The 22,659-nt window shown below is 39.0% G+C and overlaps 1 protein-coding gene across 3 annotated transcripts in view; it reads left to right on the top strand.

Moving 5' to 3' along the window:
* RAB3C (RAB3C, member RAS oncogene family) overlaps positions 1 to 22,659 on the top strand; it is a 387,810-nt gene that overhangs the window by 226,384 nt on the left and 138,767 nt on the right. The gene's annotated exons all lie outside the window — the stretch shown is intronic.

Here is a 22,659-nt window from a genome sequence, read left to right as displayed (position 1 = left end):
AGAATCAGGATGATGGTTGTAGCTGTCATTCCCTTGAAACAGAGAAGACAAAGCTTTATGTGCTAATAGTTTATTGGGACGTATGGGGCCTGGAAGCAGTAATGAGGAGAAAAGGGAGCATCAGGGAAGAGAGAGAACAAACATGGAGGGGGTTGGGATTTGCAAACTGATCTCTACTTGGTAGCAAGTATAACTGACCATTGATCTCACAAGAACGTCTTCAGAGGTGCCTTATGAATAATGCATCTCAGGACAGACTATCTGGTAGAAGGAAGGAAGAACTGACCCATTAGTTTTTTATTGGTCCGATGTTCACTTCTGGGACTTTAACTCTTCCACACTTCCCAGTCACACATATATGGGTGACTCATGGCTCAGCAGCAGCAGGGAAACTTCAGTGTGGGAGGCAAGGGGTCTGTGGCATTGGCCTGAGATGAGCTGCTTTGGGCTGTGCCCATGTCATGATAACACAGGTAATAGTCCAGAAGAGCCCTTGCAGAAGTGGTTAGCAGAAGGAATGAACAAGTGACCAAGAGCCCTTCAGACAGGTGAGTCCGGGAAGATCTGAGGGGTTGCAATAAAGGTGTCTTATAGAGAATTTTAAAGCTTATGAAAATCCAAAGGGTCAAACAGTTATTGTGCTTGAAATACAATTTGGTTATGAGACTGCTGAAAACCAAGGTTAATAACCAAGGCCAAAAATTTTTTTATATATTTTATTTATTAAACATGATATATAGCTCTCATTATAGGAAAGGAGAAAAAACATATCAATCTTACAGGGCAATAAGAAGCTTCAAAAAAGTTTCTGTTGAATTTGGATGGAAATGCTTTTTATTTGGGGCACATTGGGTTTATGTTAACAATAGCTTTTATAACTAGTACTAAAAAGGCCATGAGACTCGTTTTTGTCTTTCTTAAAGAAGACAGAATATTTGAGCACCTTCAGTGAAGGGCTCTGTGAGTGGCTGGGCAAATATAATCCACGCACGTAGAGTTCTTGTGGTCTCAAATGATCCAAGAACTGAATGGTAACCACTCAAGGGAATGAATGGATTACATGCTTCCTAGACTATCTTCTCTAAATGTCGTTTTGTACTTTATGCCTTTGATAGGAGCTGGACAGGCAGTTTGATATGTAAAGTTATGCTCTCTGAGGAAGACCTCAGGTGCTTATATTCCATCCAATATTTTGGAAACCAGATGCTGACCTTATATTAACATATTTGCTCAGTTCTTTCTAGTTTCTGTACTTCTTTCAGTCCCTTGAACTTCTCATACCTCTGGGTCTCTCTTCCCCTGGGCTCTGCCTTTCATAACAAACCATATTCTTCCAACCTTCACCCAGATCAAGCTAATTTATTGTCATCATTCAGATTTTAGCTAGATTCTCATTTCTTCTGAGAAACTTTTCTTAATCCCAGAGTAGGTTAGTTGCTTATGTAGTGAGCTCTAAAAACAATACTACCCAGTATATCTTACAACGTATAAAACTGCTTATTTGGTTGTCTTTTTTCCTGCTGGATTCTAACTTCCTCGAAGATAAAGAGTCTGTTTATCTTCCCCACTTTTACATCCCAGTGCCTACTCTAGTGCCTGGCACTTAGTGGCTGCTCAATATTCATGGAATGAGTGAGTAAAACTACATAGAAAACGCAGACCATATTCATGGAATGAGTGAGTAAAACTACATAGAAAATGCAGACCTAGTGAGGTTATCTTAATTAATTGGAGTGTTTTATAAAAATCACAGGGATTTAGATGGCTATAAACAATCACACTGGAAGCTGCAACGATGTTTACGATGTGCTTCAGACTTGTCCATGTGGTAAAAATGTGTGTCATCATGGTCCTTAACTAGGCTAATTTGCCAGATATCTATTTGCTTACATCTGCAGTTTGTTAAGGAGCTTAGAGTTGTAGAGGCAAAGGCAGCAATCTAGTGGCTCCATGGTTTTTGGAAAATAAAGGCTACTTCTTTTTTAAAAACACAGTATTCTGTGTCTGGATCCCCCATCAGAGTTTGATTTAAGAAATAAATTAATGAATGATTTATTAAAGAGATAGGTCCTAAATAGGCTTAAGTAAGTATAAAATACCAGATCACGGCTGAAAACTTCACTTCCTTCGAAGTGTTTCTCAAATGGGTTGTGACCAGAGAGTTTACTGGGTTTCAATTAGAACGTGATCTCAAGTACCTGGCCAGGCTCTTTCTAGCACTGTGGCTCAGGGTCTGCACCTATTGCAGTGCATTTGAACTTGATTTAAAATCTTCTCCATCCCCGATGTTAACATCTTTCTGTTCTAAGTCTGGCATGGCCACAGGCTGCTGTATTTCCTGTAGAAGAATATCGTTGGCTTATCTCCCCCTCTCTTATTTATTTACATTGTGCTTTTTATGATACAATGAGGAACTATAAATATAGAGGTTTTTTAAGAGCAGGAAATCTGGTAAGCAGATTGATATTTTTTTTACAAAATCAGAGGCTGAGGATAAAAGTCTAACACTCTCTTCCTATCCGTTTTAAATAATTCATTTCTGTGACGTTCAGGGTACCACTGCAGATATGCTGAAACTAGAATGAAATTTCACCTTCAAATGTTCCCTTCTGCAGTTTTGTTCTTTTTCTTTCCCCTCCAAAACTACATAATGGTCTTAAATTAAGGTTACTTCATGTTAAACATGGAAGTTAGCCTGCCAATAACAACTAAGGTGTGAGGAGCAATTGCTATGCGTCTGTTCAGAGCTTTCTAATCTGGCTCAAGGCTCCTATCAACTAAAAGGTCAGTTCTGTGTCACAGCTCAGAGGGGGCAGTGGTGGGATGAGAGCACAGAATTCTGCCCCCAGACTCTCCACCACCCTACACTGGACCACAGGGAGTCTCTTCTTTCTCCCTGGATGTTAATGATACATTTCTTATTGCTGGTCGGACCCAACCATAAAACATTATTTTTGTGCAGATAACCCAACTTAAACTCAAATTTATATTTAGAAGATAGAGGGCTCCTAATCCTCAGCCCCTTCAAAAACAAAAACTCAGAACACCCTGTTTCCTCCATTGCCTTTGCATCTCAATAGATGTCATCTCTATCTTTCTAGCTTATCAGGCTAAAATCTTTGGAGTTAATCTTAACTCCTCATTTTCTCAGACTGCACACCCAGTTCTTCAAAAAATACTGTTACATCTTGCGTCTGATTTCAAAACACAACCTATTCCCATTATCCATGGCAGTTATGCCCTATAAAGGTGCCACAGACACTGAATTAGCAAATACTGAATTATTGTCCCAGAAGGGAATTACAGGGCTGTGGTCCTGCAAGCCTCCATCACATTTTGCCGACTAATTAATACATAACTATGTTTTGTCTGAGTTTCTACAGAAATATACCTTATTTACTATATACAGTTGATTCATTAACATTGAACTCAGGACCAACTATTCTCTGACTCATGCCAGAAAGGTGCTTGTCTAACCCATGTTTATTCTATGCGAGGCCCATCACAGTTTTCCTGTGCCAGGAACAGCAGACAGCACTTCAGCACTCTACTTGAGGGCTATTTAAAGCAGCAAAGTGACCTACAACGAGCACAAAAATACGGAAAGCATGGCACTAAATACACTGTGAAAGGGCACTTGTTTACGGTGTGAGCAGGGCCTTGTTCAGCCTTAGCTGGAACATGTGTGTCAGACAATTCAGATTTCTCACTGCTCTGAGCATGTCTGCAACTATCCATGAAAGCATCACGGGTGCTGATTTTGAGGTTACAAATCAATTTTAGCAAGCAGGTGAATTTGCAAATTTGGAATTTGTGAGTAATGAGGACAAACTGTAGAATTATAATTCCCACCATTTTTCACCACGTCTACTGCATATTAGTTTGCTAGGGTTGTTGTAGCAAAATGCCACAAACTGGGTAGACTCAACAGCAAAAATATATACTATCTCACAGTTCTGAAGGCTAGAAGTCCCCAAAGTGTCCACAAGATTGATTCTTTTTTTTTTTTTTTTTTTGAGGCAGAGTCTCCCTTTCTTGCCCAAGCTGGAGTGCAGTGGCGCGATCTCCGCTCACTGCAAGCTCCGCCGCCTGGGTTCACGCCATTCTCCTGCCTCAGCCTCCCAAGTAGCTGGGACCACAGGCCCCCGCCACCATGCCCGGCTAATTTTTTGTATTTTTAGTAGAGACGGGGTTTCACTGTGTTAGCCAGGATGGTCTCGATCTCCTGGCCTCGTGATCCGCCCGCCTCGGCCTCCCAAAGTGCTGGGATTACAGGCGTGAGCCACGGCGCCTGGCCAAGATTGATTCATTCTGAGGGTTCTGAGGGAAAACTGTTCTGGGACTCTCTTCTAGCTTCTGGTAGCCTCAAGCAGTTCTTGGCTTGTAGAGTGCATTCTTCTTTTGTCTTTGAGGGAGGATAAGTAAGATTGGGAGGCCCTACTGACTTACCCCCTTGGGAAGCCCGGTGGGCCCCTTTCTCAGCAGGCTCCACACCCCTTGCACTCTCGTGCATCAGCACCTAACTCTTTTGCAAGGTAAGCAGTCCTAGAGGATCCCAGCAGACTGCCAGATTGTTATACATTCCTAATACCCAGTACAGCAAAGAGCACAAAAGCCCCTTATTCCTGATAGAGCTTTCCCAATCTCCAGCCAATCAGCACCGAAAGCCCAGGAAACTATTAGCTACAAATTCCTGCATTGTGAGGGCCAGGGGCTTCTCTGGGGTCCTGCATGTACACCTAGGCTCTTCATCAACATTTTTGAAGTTTCATGTTTCTATAGGAATTTACCATTTTTAGCTAAGTTTTCAAATGTGTTAGCACATAGCCCTTTGTAATCTGCGCCCTGTCCTTCCTGCTTTCCTCCAGCTCCTGCAGCATTGCACCATTCCTAGCCACAACCTTAACAGCATGCAGGGCCCCATGGTCTAGGCCTCATCTTGCTGCCTTCCTGTGTAGTCTCCAGGTTTAGCTCATAGTAACCTTTCCCTAATTTTAATAGTAAAAAGCACACCCCTAGGTGGAGATTTTATATGCTAATGATACATGCAATGTGTGTTCAAGCATGTAGATATTGAGCACATTCTCCAACTGCAGGTCCTCTGCATACTTGACCTCACCAGTATTTTATGAATATGTCCATGCAGCTCCCATAAAACGAATTCCTCTTAAGGCACTAGCTGCTGCCTCTCCCTCTGAGCAGCCCACTCTGCCTCAGAGTATACTTTGGCTTTGCAATAAACCTCTTCGCCCACTCTTACTTTGGACTTGCTCTCAAATTCTTTTGTGTGGCAAAGTCAAGAACATGAACCAGCGCAGCCCACCGAAAACATCTTCACATTATCTTTTCTATATGTAAGTATCTCTCTGTGTCCAACTTTCTTCTTTTTATAAGGACATAGTCATATTGGATTGGGGCCTACCCTAATAATCTCGTCTTAATTTCATCTGCAAAGACTATTTCCAAATAAGGTCACGTTCACCGGTCCTGGAGTTATAACATCAACATCTTTTGGGAGGACACAACTCAACCCACAATACACTGCTGGCACCTGGTTATGCCACCATCATCTCATCTGCATTGTTGGAACAGCTTAACAGGTCTTCCTGCATTTACTACTGCTCCAGCCCCCAGAATCTTCCCAGGACAGCAGCTGGAGTGAGCTTTTAAAACTGTAAATCAGATCTTGTCATCCCTCTGCTCCAAAACTTCACAGCATCCCACCTCTCTTGGATTAATGCCAAAGCCATTACAATAGCCTACCGGACCCCGTACAATTTGCCCGCTGCTTCTCTACCCTCATCTTCTGCTGCTCATCTTCTCCACATGCCACCAGTTTAGCCACACCGGCTTCTTTGCTATTCCTAGAACATTCAAGACATGCCTGTACCTAAGAACATTTGCATCTGCTATCCCACTGCCTGGAAGTTTTTTCTCTCAGATACCCTTATGGTAGCCCCCATACCTCCTTCTTGTCTGCACTGTAATGTCACCTTCTCATGAAGGGCCTTCTTTTGTTCCCCTACCCTATTTCATATTGCAACCTTCTGCAGTCCTTTCTATCCCCTTTCTCTATTTTATATCTTTTTCATGGCATTTATCACCCTATGAAATATATATATATATAATTTACTTATTTACTTTGTTTACTGGCTGTCTACCTAACAAGAATGCAAGCTTCTTGGGACGAGGATCTCTGTCCCTTCTATGCAGTTTTATATTCTCTGTGCCTAGAATAGTCCCTGGCATGTACTAGGTATTCTATAAATATTTCTTGAATGAATGACTGTATGAATGACAGAACGAGAATTATATAAGACAGGATCTTATTCACTTTGTATCTCCATAGTCTAGCATGGGTCCAGGCACATATCACTTATATGTTTTCTACAACAAAAAAAAAATGATGACTGAGAGCTGGAATAGTATCAGATTATTATGATGAAAACAAACCAATGCTCTCAATTCAAATCACATTATGGAGGCACTGCCTATTTTACCAGAGCTTTGTTTATATGAGACTCTTCTTCCCAGTAAGGTGGAGAGAATATCTGGGTAGGACTGATAAAGAGAAAAGAAAAGAAAAAAAAAAATGTCTCACCTTACATAGTGAGCAATGTGACTCAAAGTTATCTGATTAGTTACTGTAGCACATTCTTTCCCTAAAACAGCATTTTATTTTTTGGATGGGGGTATATCTGCAGATAAGTTAGTGCCAATGAAGTACAGCACAAATGTCAGACATCTGAAAAGAACCAAAGATGCCATGTAAACTGATGGGAAATGTCTGCTCATTTCTCACGGCCTCCGTTCAAAGTTTCTCTTACTGTTTTGGTTTCCAGTCAGGGTTCTCTTGTTTTTTTCCCACTCATACCTTCATTTGCTGCGTTTGGTTCTGGCTTGTCTCGATAAATTCCCCAGGCTGAACACTGAGAGAGAAAATAGCTCCATAAAGAATGAAGATATGTGAAAAAAAAATGTAAAGCCTTGAATTAAAGATGTCTTAATTAAGCATTTTGCTAAGTTTCTGTTCAGACCAAACAGACAAAGCTGGGCTTATATTCTGGTTTCAGAAAAGTGTGTGTGTGTGTGTGTGTGTGTGTGTGCATGTAACTCAGGAAATAGCAAATAGCTCGAAACACATGTTAGCAGTTAATGTGTTGATTATGTGTACAGAAGGAGCTAAGAGAATAGAGAGAGAGAGACACTTGTCCTCTGTGACTTTGTGTTTTGGTCAACTCAACTGTACTTTGGCCTCACTGAACTTTGGAAGTGGTAGTATTTCCATAAATATTGACAGTACAGGGAAGGCTAGAAGCTAAATTATGTAGATGCAGCCTTACCCAAGTCAGGCTATATAGGGAATTTACAGATTAAATAAAAGACTTAGACTCTTGAATAAAAGGTATTATGTAAATATGATTGCTATTTGTACTGTTCACTTGCACTCTGAAAATATACTCCCTCACAGCTCTTAATATGCAGTTTTGTGTTACAATATTTATTGCAAATACCAGCATTTTCTAACATTTTTCTTGGTCTCCCTCTATTGCAATATGCATATCCTCTTTTCTTTGAAATTATTTACTTGCCTTTGAGGGTAGATTTGTCTTAAAGGACAGTAATTACACCTGTCACATAACTCCTCAGAAGAAGTTGTGATAAGAGCCTATTTTCCAGTCCTAGATATTCAGCTGGGTTTTGGTTGGCATTATAATGATTGCTTTAAAGCAAATATTGTTGATTATTCTGTTTAGAAAACAGAGTTCTGGGCTTTAAAAAATAACAGTTACATTTGTGACTTACTTGAACCTTACAATTATTTTCAGGACCATCATGAATACACTGTCCATCAAGTCTGCTTCCTAACCTCAGCCAATGTGTTCTGTACCTCATGATACATGTTATTGACCCTCATTTTCTATTTGCCCAGTCAGCAAGAAATATGCACTCAATCACTGCATTGTGAATGAGTAGAAAGGCCAAATCTTCTGAGTCTAAATTGATACGACCCCAGTCTACTCTCTACGTATTTTCAAGTCTTTGATATCGTTTGCTAAATGTAGGATTCCTTTCTATAGCTGGAGAATTCTGGAGTCCTTATCTAGAATTTATCTTTGCAGTGCAGTAAATTAAGATAAATAACTAGTTATCAGTTATGAACCAACCTCGCCTATGTACCCCTTCTTAAAAACAAAAAAATAAAGAGGCATTAAAGGAAACTATTCCAAAAAAAATTAGAAAAAACAGCACAACATTAGACATGGGAGGTCACCAGAGAAGATAGGTCATGGTATATGATGTCTGATTCTGTTCATGTTAGACAGAGCCCATATTAAGTATTCTCACATACTGTTCCCTTTCTAGACCATCAATTTCAAAGCAAGGATAAAAATTATAGTGTAAGTACAAGAACTTACAAGTGGTCCAAGCATATGTCACAGTTTCTGTGGCCTCAATCTCATGATCTCTACTTACAGAGTAACAGTTGGTTCACATTTAAAGCCTATTGTATCCTACAACCTAATTTTTATTTATAAATACCAAATGATTCTTTTTTATACTTTTCCTTTCTACAGCATATTGAAAGCAATCATTAGTGAATGGTAGGAGAGGAAAGAGATGTAACAAGGCCTGAATGTATTTTTAGTTGGTTTCCAAACTTTGTTTTAAGCAAATACTCTCAGTAATTAAGACTTTTTTGGGCTTTAAGGCCCTTTGCCCTCTGGTTTTTGTTGCCTCCTGGTTTAGGGAGCATCTCACAATTGTTAGTATCTGGTTGTTGGGCCAGCCATGCCTCCTCAAGATCAGGAGTCAGGCCAGGCAGGGGCCATGTGTGGCCATGGGGGAGCACAAAGCAGTTCAGGAGTCCAGAGTCAGCTACTACAGGATTTTTGCTAAGTTTGGGGCTGTTGGCAGCATCCTGGACCTCATGCCTGGGCCTGAATGAGGCTCTTTCTTAAGAGTTTTTGCAAGTTCATGTTTTATTTATGGAGTGACTTATCCCTTCCATTCAGAGCAGCCCCACCCAGCCATCCCAGCCTCTGGGCTCTTAACGTCTTCAAAGCAGACCCACCTGGTTGGTCTCCACCCTGTGTTGGGAGCCCAGCCACCATGCTCATGGGTATTTTTCCTCATAAAGTTTATATCCAGTTATTTATATAAATCTTTGTTATGTCAACTTGTTTGTATTGCCTATTTTGATTATAAAATAAAATATCTTGGCCAGGCGTGGTGGCTCATGCCTGTAATCCCAGCACTTTGGGAGGCTGAGGTGGGTGGATCACGAGGTCAAGAGATAGAGATCAGCCTGGCCAACATGGTGAAACCCCATCTCTACTAAAAATACAAAAATTAGCTGGATGTGGTTGCACCCACCCATAGTCCCAGCTACTCAGGAGGCTGAGGCAGGGAAATCGCTTGAACCCGGGAGGCGGATATTGCAGTGAGCTGAGATCATGCCACTGCACTCCAGCCTGGGCAAGAGAGTAAGACTCCATCTCAGAAAAATATATATCTTAACAGAAAAAAAAATCATCAAATATGTGTCTACTCAAAGTTAACTAAACTCAAGTTTAAGGACACAGCCCTCCACAAGATTGGCTCAATTCTGACACCAGTTGCAAATTTGGGAGTCCTCAGGGCCACCCTCACTTCTGACCAGCTGTCTACAAATTTGGGGTTTTCTGTGACCCCTTTTAGGTTTGATAATCCACTAGAATGACTCACAGAACTCAAGAGAGCACTACAATTATGATTATAGTTTTGTTATGACAAACATATACAAAGTAGAACCAGCTGGAAAGATAGATAGGCAGGGCTAGATCTGGGAGTATTCCAGAGCAGAAGCTTCTAATGTCCTCAGAGATATTACCCTAATGGCACATGGCTGCATGACAATATGTATAGTATTGGCAACCAGGGAAGTTTCCCCAAGCTGTAGTGTCTAGAGAGGTTTTATTGGAGGTTCATTACATAGGCATGATTGATCAAATCCTTGCCCAAATGGTTGAACTCAATTTCCAATGCATCTTCTCTCCTTGGAAGTGGAACTGATGCCACCTGGCTCAAAGTTCCAACCATCTCATCATGTCTTTGGTCTTCCTAACATGGCCAGCTTCCATCCTGAGTCATCGCATTAGCATAAACCATCAAATATGCTCTATGGGGCCCACCTTGAAGAACAAAGACACTCCAATCACTTGGGAAACTCCATGGGTTTAAAGATTACCTCTCAAGAACCAGAAACAAAGGTCAGCCAAATTCTTTATCACATAATGTTTATTACACAATAATAAACAAATTATTCTTTATCTATAAATAGTAATCACATACCACTATGTCCATCTACAATGCACATTAGAAAACACTCACAGAAAACTAAATGTTAAAAAATGGAGGCCGGGCGCGGTGGCTCACGCTTGTAATCCCAGCACTTTGGGAGGCCGAGGCGGGCGGATCACGAGGTCAGGAGATCGAGACCACAGTGAAACCCCGTCTCTACTAAAAGTACAAAAAATTAGCTGGGCGTGGTGGCGGGCGCCTGTAGTCCCAGCTACTCGGAGAGGCTGAGGCAGGAGAATGGCGTGAACCCGGGAGGCGGAGCTTGCAGTGAGCCGAGATTGCGCCACTGCACTCTAGCCTGGGCGACAGAGCGAGACTCCGTCTCAAAAAAAAAAAAAAAAAAAAAAAAAATGGATAAGTTGGCCGGGTGCGGTGGCTCACACCTGTAATCCTAGCACTTTGGGAGGCCGAGGCAGGTGGATCACCTGAGGTCAGGAGTTCGAGACCAGCCAGGCCAACATGGCAAAACCCCGTCTCTACTAAAAATACAAAAATTAGCATGGTGTGGTAGCAGGTGCCTGTAATCCCAGCTACTCAGGAGGCTGAGTCAGAAGAATTGCTTGAACTGAGAGGCAGAGGTTGCAGTGAGCTGAGAAAGCGCCACCGCACTCCATCCTGGATGACACAGTGAGACTCCATCTAAAAAAAAAAAAAAAAAGGATAAGTTAAAGATAGAGTTTTTAGTATTGTTTTCAAGCACCCTTGTATAAAACCAGTGGAAAATTCTCCAGATACCTCATAAAGCTGACAAAAAATGGTGCACACCAACTGAAGCCATGCCCACCTGTCTCCCCTGGCCCTCTCAATAGTTTTATTGGCATCTCACTTTCCCCTTGACATTCCTTCCTTCTTTTGCCCTTATTGGCTCCCCAAATTTTGCTTTTCAAATCAGTGGCTTCATTGCCACTGAAGTTAAACGTAGTGCTAAGGCCAGTATGACAGGGTCATTTTTATATAGCCCTCATCAAAACACCCATGTCAAAATGTTCTTTTTTTTATTAGTAAGCAATAGAGCAACAAATATTTTGACCTCCTATTCTGTCCATAACCTTATCTCTGATCAAATTCCTTCGGTCAACTTTAGGCCCTCTCTGAATTTCACAGGATTTGATCTTAATCATGACATTTTTGATAGATTTGCTGCCTGGTATTCAAGGAGTTAAGTATAATAAAAACTAGCTGTGCTCTCCACCCCAAACCCAGAACTTCCTAATTGCATATCAAATATTTAAGCAACTTGAAAACATAGATGCTTTGTTATCATTTAAATTATTTCCTTATCATTCTGTTTTTTATAAACTGTGAATTTTAAATATGTGTATCAATATGGTAATTTATGTAAATCTTTGCCTTCATATTTTTGAATGCTTTCTGAATTGACAGAGCAGAGTTTTACATCCTATGACCCTATAAAATGCATCGAAAAGTACCAAATATGAGTTCATTTATGTAGCAGATTAGACAGCTTCTTGTAGGAAAAATTTCCTTAAGCTGGGAGGAAAATTTCTTTTTTTAATTTTTTTTTAATTCCCTTGATTTAAAGCCAACAAAGATAGGGATCTGGGAGGGAATGAAAAAGGCAGAAAGAAAGGAGTGCATGTGACAGCAGAGTTCTTAATTAAAGCTCCATTTTGAGAAGGAAAAGTGGCACCAGGCTGGGGATTCTGAGTCTGGTGAGGAGAGCTGAGAATGCTTTGCAGACCCTTAACCGGTGTCCCTTGCCTCAAAGTTAGAGAAATCTATCAGACCCAAATACTGTGCAACCTTGGAAATTTGACAGTACTTAACTTTTCTCAGCCTTAACTGACCATCTTAAAAATGAGAAAAGAATTCCTAACTTACAAGGTGGCCATGAGGAATAGAGGAGAAAAATCTAATGTACCTGGCATCATGGGGTAGGTACTGTTTTTTGTTTTTGTTTTTGTTTTAAGACACTAGTTCTCAATCCAGACCGTACATTAAAGTCTCCTGGAGATCTTTTAAAGGCATATTTATCTTCTATGCCAATTCAGTCACAATCTCTGCCATTGTGACCCCAGCATCAGGATTTTTTTTTTATTATTGTCATACTTTAAGTTCTGGGATACATGTGCAGAATGTGCAGGTTTGTTACATAGGTATACATGTGCCATGGTGGTTTGCTGCACCCATCAACCCATCATCTAGGTTTTAAGCCCGCATGCCCAAGGTATTTGTCCTAATGCTCTCCCTCCCCTTGGCCCCCAGCCCCCGACAGGCCCCAGTGTGTGATGTTCCCCTCCCTGTGTCCATGTGTTCTCATTGTTCAACTCCCACTTATGGGTGAGAACATGCGGTATTTGATTGTCTGTTCCTGTGTTCATTTGCTGAGAATGATGGTTTCTAGCTTCATCCATGTCCCTGCAAAAGACACAACATCAGGATTTTTAAAAAATCTCTCCAAGTGGATTGTAATATGAGGTCACATTGAAAAATGAGAGCTTTTCCCAAAGTAATTTTTTGGTCACATATTATTGGAATTGAACTTTCATGTCGAGTATTAACAAAACATTCTTGGAAAATACACAAATAGATCTTATATAGCTTCCTAACCTTTCATATAGATGGATTTTGCAGAACTATTTTCTTATGCCCTTACCTCTATGGCCAATACATTAAAATTTGGACTGGATCTTAATGTTAATTGTTTACCAGTGTGTTTTCAGAAATTTTGTAACTCAGATAGACACGTGGCATAGAGTCTGTGTATGGATCAGGAATTCAAACTGAAGTGTTTGGGCCAAAAGGATTCATATAACAAGTCCTGGTCATGTACAAGGACAAGACCTGCAGTGGAACCAGCTGCTTTCTGAGGCAGGGGTTTGTTGTAGACATTGTCTCAAGATGAGAAAGACAGACATCAACTCATGGGTCGAATCAAGTAGTGTCCCCTGGAAGAAATAACAAATGCAATGATGAGAAGTTGTTTCTATCAAAGATTTCTCATCAGTGCTGCCTCTGCAAAGGTTCCTGGGACCCCTTGACTATCTTATTAATGGAAGTAGACAAAGAAGGACTGATAGGGAGAAGGCTTCTGCATGCCTGGGGTAAATATATCTGCAAACATGCAGTCATCGTCACACGATTCATTGGCGGTGTGTGACATCTCCAGCTAATTCAGTCTAGGACACTTTCTCCTGAGCATGAGCAGCACCTGGGGCGGTCTTTTGAAAAGAAACCGCAGTGCATATGTGCCCCACTGCTGGCTTCATTTTTCTCTCTGATGACATAACTGCATAGAAAAGAGGCAAGGCCATAGTTTCTGAACTTTGAAAGCTTCTGAATTGGCATAGGGGAATGGTCATGTTTGCGGTTTTTCAAATATTATGTTTTTTAAAAAACATGGATATGAAGTCCACAGTATGTTGAAGATAGCATACAAGGTTCTGTTATGTTTCTCTCGAGAACAACAACAACAACAACAAAAGATTCTATTCAACCAACAATGGCTTTGTTTATTTGTTTGCTTGCAATTGAAGGGTTTTTCCATGGCAATCACTGTGAAAGACATCAAAATGAATTATATCCTATTCTCTCCAATTTCAGTTTTTTCAGGGGAAATAAGACATATAGTGCCCTGGTCACCAAGTCATTATTGGGAAATCAACCTTTGTCCCTAGGATTGCCTTTTTGGCCTATCTCTCAGCCCTTGCCTTTCCTCTCGGCCTTCCATGTTGCCAGGACTTTCATGTCACCCTCTGATTTTTAAAGCCCCCATTCCCCCAGACCAACTGTTTAGAAAGTAGATGGGGGCTGGGCGCGGTGGCTCATGACTGTAATCCCAGCACTTTGGGGGGCCGAGACAGGTGGATCACGAGGTCAGGAGATCGAGACCATCCTGGCTAACATGGTGAAACCCCGTCTCCACTAAAAATGCAAAAAAAAATTAGCCGGGCGTAGTGGCGGGCGCTTGTAGTACCAGCTACTGGGGAGGCTGAGGCAGGAGAATGGCGTGAACCCAGGAGGTGGAGCTTGCAGTGAGCCGAGATCGCGCCACTGCACTCCAGCCTGGGCTGAGCGAGACTCCGCTTCAAAAAAAAAAAAAAAAAAAAAAAAAAGAAAAGAAAAAAAGAAAATAGATGGGGTATAATAAGCCCAAGTACCTTTCTTCATACTGACCCACCAGACCACAAGCTGTTATTCAAATGCATGGTGCTCCCTGATACTTCCATTCTTCCATCAGAACAAAGGGCTCTTTTCCTCACTGCTGGCCTCTATAGTCCTCCTTGTCCCCTAAAGCTCACCTCAGACACATCTCCTTCTTGATAATGACAGTAAAATCTTGGCTGAGGCCAGCCACGAGGCAGGTATTTATTAAACGTTAGTTATCTTTCCATCTTTCTGATCTGCTGGCCAGGATCAATTGCCTCTTCAGGGCTCCCTCAGCACTGTCCGTTATATATCTTACAAACACTTACTTTATTCTACCTTGTATTATCAATGTTTACTTTTTCCTTTATTGTACATTGCTGTAAAGTTCTTGATAGTTGAATATGAATTAAATTTATCCTCATATTTCCCAAGGATATTTCAAAGAACCTCATACTTAGGCACTCAATTAATATTCAACTGACAAATGAATGAATGAATGAATGAGGAAAATGCCCAAGCCCAATCTTATCCTACATAAGTTCCCCTCCTACAGGGTTTTGTTCTTATCTAAACAGTCCCTTTTATCTGATTGTTTTGATACTTTCCAGAGACAAATCAAATTAAGACAATTCACAGAATGTGTAAGTTGATAATTTATTTGATAAGGTAGATGAGAACATTTGCACTTTCAAAGGAGTTTTATATCCTCAAAGTAATCTCCAATTTCTTTAGGATTGATGATGACTATAAACAGAAGAGTCTTTTTGTTCCTTGCTGAAGCAAAGGAACAAAACAAAAACCACCTCTCACTCCAGGCAAAGTCCAGAACCTCCCTGTAACTAGTCTGTGAGGGAGCCAACATTGTTCTGTGCATTATCAGGTAGTCTACGCTTTTTATCACCTTTCCAAAGAGCTCTACCAGTATTTGGGGCTTCAGGACAACAAAGAACATCACTCAGCGGGGAGAGAATGGGTGATATGCTGAATAATTTGACGGAGAATGAGGCAGCAGCTAACGGAGAGGGTCTTGCACATATGTGCACACACACGTAGCCATCCTTATGATATTCTAGAGAACTACATGTGGGAGCTTGAGCTTAACGTTAAGGACTTTGATTTATGACTTCTCATTAGCAGCCAGTACACATCGATGTGATTCGGCTTCATCTTGCATAATCGTTAACTCATCCATAAAGTGCATGTTTGACAGCTAGACTGGAAAGCAGTTATTTGTTTCATGCTACTGCTGCAGCTGCAGAGAGAATTCACATGATTTTTCTAAAATCAAGAATCTCATGTGTATCTTTCTGAAATAGGAAACAGTTTCACAAAGTTGTTTTGCAAATCAGATGTGCTAACATATTCTGAAAATGTTTGAAGCTCAAACACCTTGCAAATGTAAAGATGTTTATTATTTTAATAATTACTGTTGATATTTTATTGATTCATATTTCTAGATCAGAAAATTGCTCGATTGGTTCCTCGAGCTTGATAGCTAAGTTGTCCATCAGGAGACACATTCCAAACCTAGCTAGAAGGCTGTGGAAACTAGGACTGAAGCAGCAGACTTTTAACATTCTTAATTATTCTGCCAGAAACTTTAAGTTCCCTCATTCCTCTCAGGAATTAAAACATACCCTGAATATAGACAGCTTTTACTGATCCAGAACCAACAACAAAAGCTTCTATATTTTTTTCTAACATTATTTCTGACCAAATCTGTTTTTATTACAATTTTAAAACAACAATAAACATAGATTATGATAATATTTGAAGGATCTTTAATAGATCTTTTAGTAAGGTTGCTAGATATAGCAAATAAAACCATAAACTGTCCAGTTAAATGTTAATTTCAGATAAATGATGAATAAATTTTTGGTATAAGTATCCCATGCTATATGTGGGACCATATACTAAAAATTATTTATAGTTCATCTAAAATTCAGATGTAACTGAGTGTCCTCTATTTTATTTGGTTATCCTACTTTTTAGGATATACACAACCTGAGAATAGTAGAACATTTGTGAAAGCACTCACATTCTAACATTCTCCATTAAACTTCCCTTTCACTTCTTTCTACCATCTGCCTCTTTCCTTTTCTGCAGGTCACAGATGGTAACCAAAAACATGCTATTATTTAGTCACAATATTTATTATTTCGGGCAAAAGCAAGTGAGCTTCCAAAGGCTGTGGTGAGAAACTCTTACAAAGAAAATTGCACAATATGGGTTCATTGCTGTCTATACCAGGGCGCCAAACCACCTACATTATTATTATTCTTTCTGTCTCTCTCTCTCTGGAGACATGATTTTATATATATATATGTTATATATATGTAATATATTGTAAATATTCAGTCAATATTTATTTTCCATAACAGCAAGGATTACAATTAAGACCTTAAAATAAGGGAAAAAAATACCTAGGGTTTAAATGATTCTAAATGAGATTTTATATTGCCTATGCCCAATCCCCCTCCTTATTAAATAAACACTTTAATTCTTAGGCATTTAAATAGTACATTTAGAGTCATCTTTGGGGAAAAGGAAAAAGAGTCTATGCTTTCGTGCAGGTGGCCGTGAAGATAACTGCTGTATGAATGGCAGAATGTAACAATAATAACAAAATGTGTGTCCGGGATTTGGAGAACCTTTCTGCTATGTTTTTTACTCGCATCCTCAATACTTGTTGTTAATATAGTGGAAATGAAAGAATTCTTAAAAGGCACATAAGCCATTCTACGTTACCCAGAAAGAATTTCAAGGGGGGGAAATGATCTATCAATCTAGAGAAAATACAGGCAAAACACAAGAACAAGAAAGATAACTGACCCTTTAAAGCTGAAAACTGTGAGTATTTTCTCATTGTGTTTATCCCTGATATTTTAATTATGTACCTGCCTTTGTGTCTTTCTTTTCACTAGGCTGAAAATTCCCATGAGGTCATAAGAACCTTCCCTCATTTTTGTTTGTTGCTATTGTCTAGCATATTCCCTGATTCATTGTGTGTGCAGTAATTATCTCAAAAAGTCTGAGAACCGTTGTCATAAAATAGAATATAATTGAATTGGGAGATAAAACTACTCAACTCTTTAATTTGGGCAAGAATCATACCTCTCATTTCATTGGCTTGCTTGTAGCTCCAACCTTGAATTTCTTAAAGTCCCATGGGTGGGTGTATGTGTGTGTGTGTGCACGTGCGTGCATGTGCATTCGTATCTCTCTTCCAGAAATGAAATATATACATATGAAATAATATGTCCTAGATATTCCTTTAGGAAGAATTTAGAACAAAGTATAGGTAATCATTATGAGGTAGAGATGTCTAACTGTCCATCAAGTTTTTGCTCCTCCTTCGATAACATAGTTACTGGGAAGTGGTTGCAGTCAGTGGCTACATTTCTCAGCTTCTCTTGCACATAGGTAGGCCATGGGATTAGTTCTCACCAACAATGCCAGCCAAAGTAAGTATGCCGTTATTTCCAGACCATGGCAGTTAAGAAGTGAATTTGCTTTCTCCATCCCTGTTTTCCTCTTTTAATGAGCTTGGTGCAGAATGAGGCCATATAGTAAAGACAGTAGGGCCAGAAAATTGAAAAAAACCTTGATTTCTAGAATCACCCCTGAAAAGAGAGCCTCCCCCAATGCCATCAAACATAAACATTAATTTGGGACACTATGAACACAAGGAGTAAACTTCTATCATGCCCTCACTCCTAATTATACTTTATGAGTAGAATTTTACTTTGCACCTATTCCCTTTTCTTCTATTGTCTAATCTCCAGAAGCAGTAGTTTAGACTGTGTATTCTTATAGTCTGCCCTTCACCATTTTTCTTTCACAGTGTTTAGAAAAGTCCTCATATTAAGAAATTGTGATTTTTAAAAAATTTTCAATGTGGTTGGTTCTGTGTGAATTTTGTTTTCACTTAACATTTATCCAATATCAATTATGTGAAGCACACATTCTGCTAGGCCTTGGGAATGAAAATTGATTAGCTGATGAATTCACAAAAGAAAAAGACATATAAAGGATAAATTACAAGAGAATGCAATAAAAATGTTAACAACAATATGAATATGTCTCTAGGAGCAAGTAGAGAATATCGTTGTCTTTACTTGAAGCAGAAAATAAAGGCTTCACAGGGAAGGTGACATTGAGTTAGGTCTTACAGGATAAATATGGGGTTTGTCAAAGGATGTGAATAACTGTTTACAACTTTTAAATATTTGTACAAAGAAGATAGAATATTGCTTTTAATATAAATGTAATGGTTTGTCATATTAAAGTTTGACATATTCATCAAAATAACTTTCCATTGTTTTAGCCTTTTGCTGAATCAAGTTTTCAGTTATTAACTTTGTTATTAATTTTTTTGTTTCAATAACATGCTTAAGCCTTACAGCTATTTTAGTAAAACAAACAACAACAACAACAACAAAACATGATCTAAATCACATCCTAATTTTTATTAAGTTTGAGAATGTTTTTGAAAAATCATTCTTTAGTCTATCCAGAATTTATGGTTGTATGTGATTACAAACAAACCAGTATTTATTTACAGTATGAGATGTCATTCATTATTAATTTATGTGTTAGCCATTTCTTATTTATTTATTATTCTATTTCATACTGTATTATAATTTATTAAACTTATAGTATATTCATTTTCATCATTCTAGTCTTCTATTTTTAACCTGTATCAAACAATTTTGAAACTAGGGTTTTATAATATATTTTTCTATACTACAGGGCAATCTCCTTAGTCTTAGTCTTCTCTCTGACTCTTCTCAACTAATACAGTGTTCACTTTGGCAAGGGACCAATTCTCAAAAGCCAGAAGTTTAAAAACAAATAAAATAAACAAGAAGGAATTGAGAGGTTTTAAAAATAAGGCAATAGTAAGATATATGGTTGGTACTTCTTATTTGCTATTGTGAGTGCTTCAAGGGCAGCTATCTCATTTTTCTTCTTAATTCTCTTTAAGACTTTGGAAAATAAATGCATGATATATGTGTTGAATTGAATCATTGCCTGGCCTTGGCCCATTTCTTTGAGTGGCAGTAACTCTGCTTAAGAATCAGCTGAGGAAGAGTTGCATTCAGCCACTGTTTAAAATAGATATAGAAACTCTAAGAAATAGTCATTAGAAAACATTGAAACTCTTAGATTAATAAGGTTTTGAAATAGAAGAAAAGAAATTAGGTCTCTGACTCTTGAAAACTATTGAGTATCAGATTTCACTCTAGATTCTTTCTATATATATAGAAATGATTCCCCCAGTCAGTAGAGTTTTATTAATCAGATTGCAAATGTTTCACTTTTTACCTTATGTAGTTTATTGTAATTTATTTCTTCATTTTAAAAGAAAAGATGTGCCATCATGTATATTCTTTCCTTCCTTCCTTCTTTCCTTCCTTCCTTCCTTCCTTCCTTCCTTCCTTCCTTCCTTCCTTCCTTCCTTCCTTCCTTCCTTCCTTCCTTCCTTTTATTCATTTTGAGATGGAGCCTTGCTCTGTTAGCCAGGCTGGAATGCAGTGGCGTGATCTTGGGTCTCTGTAACCTCCACCTCCCGGGTTCAAGCGATTCTCATGCCGCAGCCTCCAGAGTAGCTGGGACTACAGGTGCCCGTCACCACACCCAGCTAATTTTTGTATTTTAGTGGAGACGGAGTTTCACCACGTTGGCCAGGCTGGTCTTGAACTCCCGGCCTCAAGTGATCCACTCGGCTCAGCCTCGCAAAGTGCTGGGATTACAGGCATGAGCCACCGTGCCGGGCCCCATCATGTATTATTCTTGACCATTTACTCTGTTTTTACATCTGCTACTAGAACCATGCATAACCAAGAAAAATAAAGATTTGAATCATAGTTATCACAGTTGAGACAGAAATCCAGAGGTAGAATTGAGAAGTATTGTTTTTGTTCACTGCCATGTCTCCAGTACCAGAGCAGTGCTTGAAGACACATAGTAGGCACTTAGTAAACATTTGTCAAGTGATCGAAGTTGAGTCAAGCATGAGTCACAGCCAGCAGAGCAGCTCACTGAGGAGCAATCATGGGTCTAAGTCAGGGAGGCTGAGAGGAAGTCAGAAAGCAGATTGTAGATAGATTAGGGTCAGAGGCTTGGACGGAGCCATGAACATGGTATGTGAAGGAGAGGGAGATAGATCCCTGGCTTTATAAAGACTGGCAGGATAACATCTGCATTAGATACAAAGACTATTTGTGATTTCTATTGTCATTTGGCTAAAGTCCATTTTTTAAAAGTACATTGACATCATAAAATAACTGTTTAGTGGTAACGACTTCTAGTCATGTTAGTCATATTACTTGAATGAAGAGTATATTTTGACTGAGCTGACTTTTTATTTGATAAAATATTTCATTGTTTTTCAGAATGCTGAATTAAATCTGCTGTTTCAGTAGTTTTAAATAAAGTTGTGAATTCATGACTTAAATGTAGGTCAGAGAATTGTTGATTTTCCTTCATTTGAAGCCTCTCAAACACTGCCTTTTAAGCTATACATAAAAAAGCGGGGGCAGAGTTCAGCACAATACAGAATGCAAGTGGATACAGAAATCAACTTTTCAGACTCAGTAGGATTTTTTCTGACTTGGGGAGATAAATGAATTTAGAATTCCAGACTTGCCTAAGCTGTTAACAAAATTATTACAGAGATGCAAAAAAAATTATTCTTTAACTTATACTATGGCACGTAAGCTAAATTCAAGATAACTACATACTGAAATCACTTCTTGAAACTATTTAGTAATTTTCAATTTCCTGAACTCTATAATTATTTGGCAACAAATCTGTTGACTAAGCAGTATCCCCTACCAGAAGAAATATTGGCCCTAATTCACAAAATACTACTTCTATAATTTAATGATAGAACTGCAATTCAGTTCTTGGAAAAGACCAAGCTATCAGCCCCTAATTATATATAAGGGATTTAGGAATACAGCCAACCGTGAAAACTCCCAGCAAGACTGTGTCCCAAAGGAATATCCTTGAATACAAATTCTAGGATTGCTTTGGGCAGAATAGATTAAGAACTACAGTATGGAAAACTTATTGAGTCAATGACAGAAAAAAAAAATATCTGCAAAGAGAAAGACATATTCTGTGTTAAACATTTGAATAAGTTCATCTTGAACTCTTTCGGGTTCAAGGTTTTGTGGTGTATTATCAGTGATTTGAGTCAATGGAAATTCTCAATAGTTGGCCTTTTTGCTTGATTACAAATGGCAATCTGATTGCTGATGGACTTCCTCCAGCTATTAAGTGAAGTACCAAATAAATAGATATTGCAACTTTGGGGGAAATATAGAGATCTGAAATTCCTTTACTTTGCTCAATTTTATTACTTTTCATCTACTACCTAAAATGCAGATTTATTCATCAGTTTAAAATAGAGCATGCTATTTGAATAATGTAATCATACTCCAGCTTGCCTAAAGGATTAAATTATGGAAATTCACTCTCAATCTCAAAATACTTATTGATGATCTAACTACTTGTAATGAATTAGGCTTATGACTGCTTTATGACAGTTGGAATGAGAGCCATTCTTTCAGGATCCCAGGCAGGGTCAGTTTTAGCAGAGACCTTAAAGAATGAAAAAGAATCATTAAAAAAAAAATCTACACTGCTATCAGAAAAATGGTTAATAGGATGTTTTGAGCCTGTTTAAACTTCCTCCAAGATTCGTAAATATTCATTGAATCAATTAGTTATTTGAAGCTTAATGTTTTGCTGCTGAATGAAAATAATTATCTGCTAAGGTGGGTGTCCTGTCTGGAGCCTGCATTTATTTTTAAATGTGTTGAGGAAATTAATGGGGATTATCAGCTTGATCTTTCTCTATGTAGAGGGATTATTTAGCTGAATTAACTTTCTCTGACCCCCCAAAACCAAGAGATCTCAATGAGATATATGCTGTTTCCTTATTCTCAAATTATAGATCTTAAGAAGCAGTTATTTCTTAGAAGTAAATTTTAAGAAATGCCAAGTCAATCCCCCTCATTTATAAATACATAAGTAACCCCTCAGTTATCCAGAATCTGGACTTCTAAAACTTCCAGTTTCCCTGAACTTGATCAGGAAGTAATCCTGCACCATAATCTACCTCCCTCAACTATAGTAGTCTTTCAAGTCAAAAAGAAACTCCGGGCTGGGCGCGGTGGCTCACGCTTGTAATCC

The sequence above is a fragment of the Symphalangus syndactylus genome, chromosome 18, assembly GCF_028878055.3.
Source record: "Symphalangus syndactylus isolate Jambi chromosome 18, NHGRI_mSymSyn1-v2.1_pri, whole genome shotgun sequence".
Taxonomy (NCBI): domain Eukaryota; kingdom Metazoa; phylum Chordata; class Mammalia; order Primates; family Hylobatidae; genus Symphalangus; species Symphalangus syndactylus.
The sequence above is the reverse complement of the archived record's forward strand: the minus strand, read 5'-3'. Positions and strand labels throughout refer to the sequence as shown.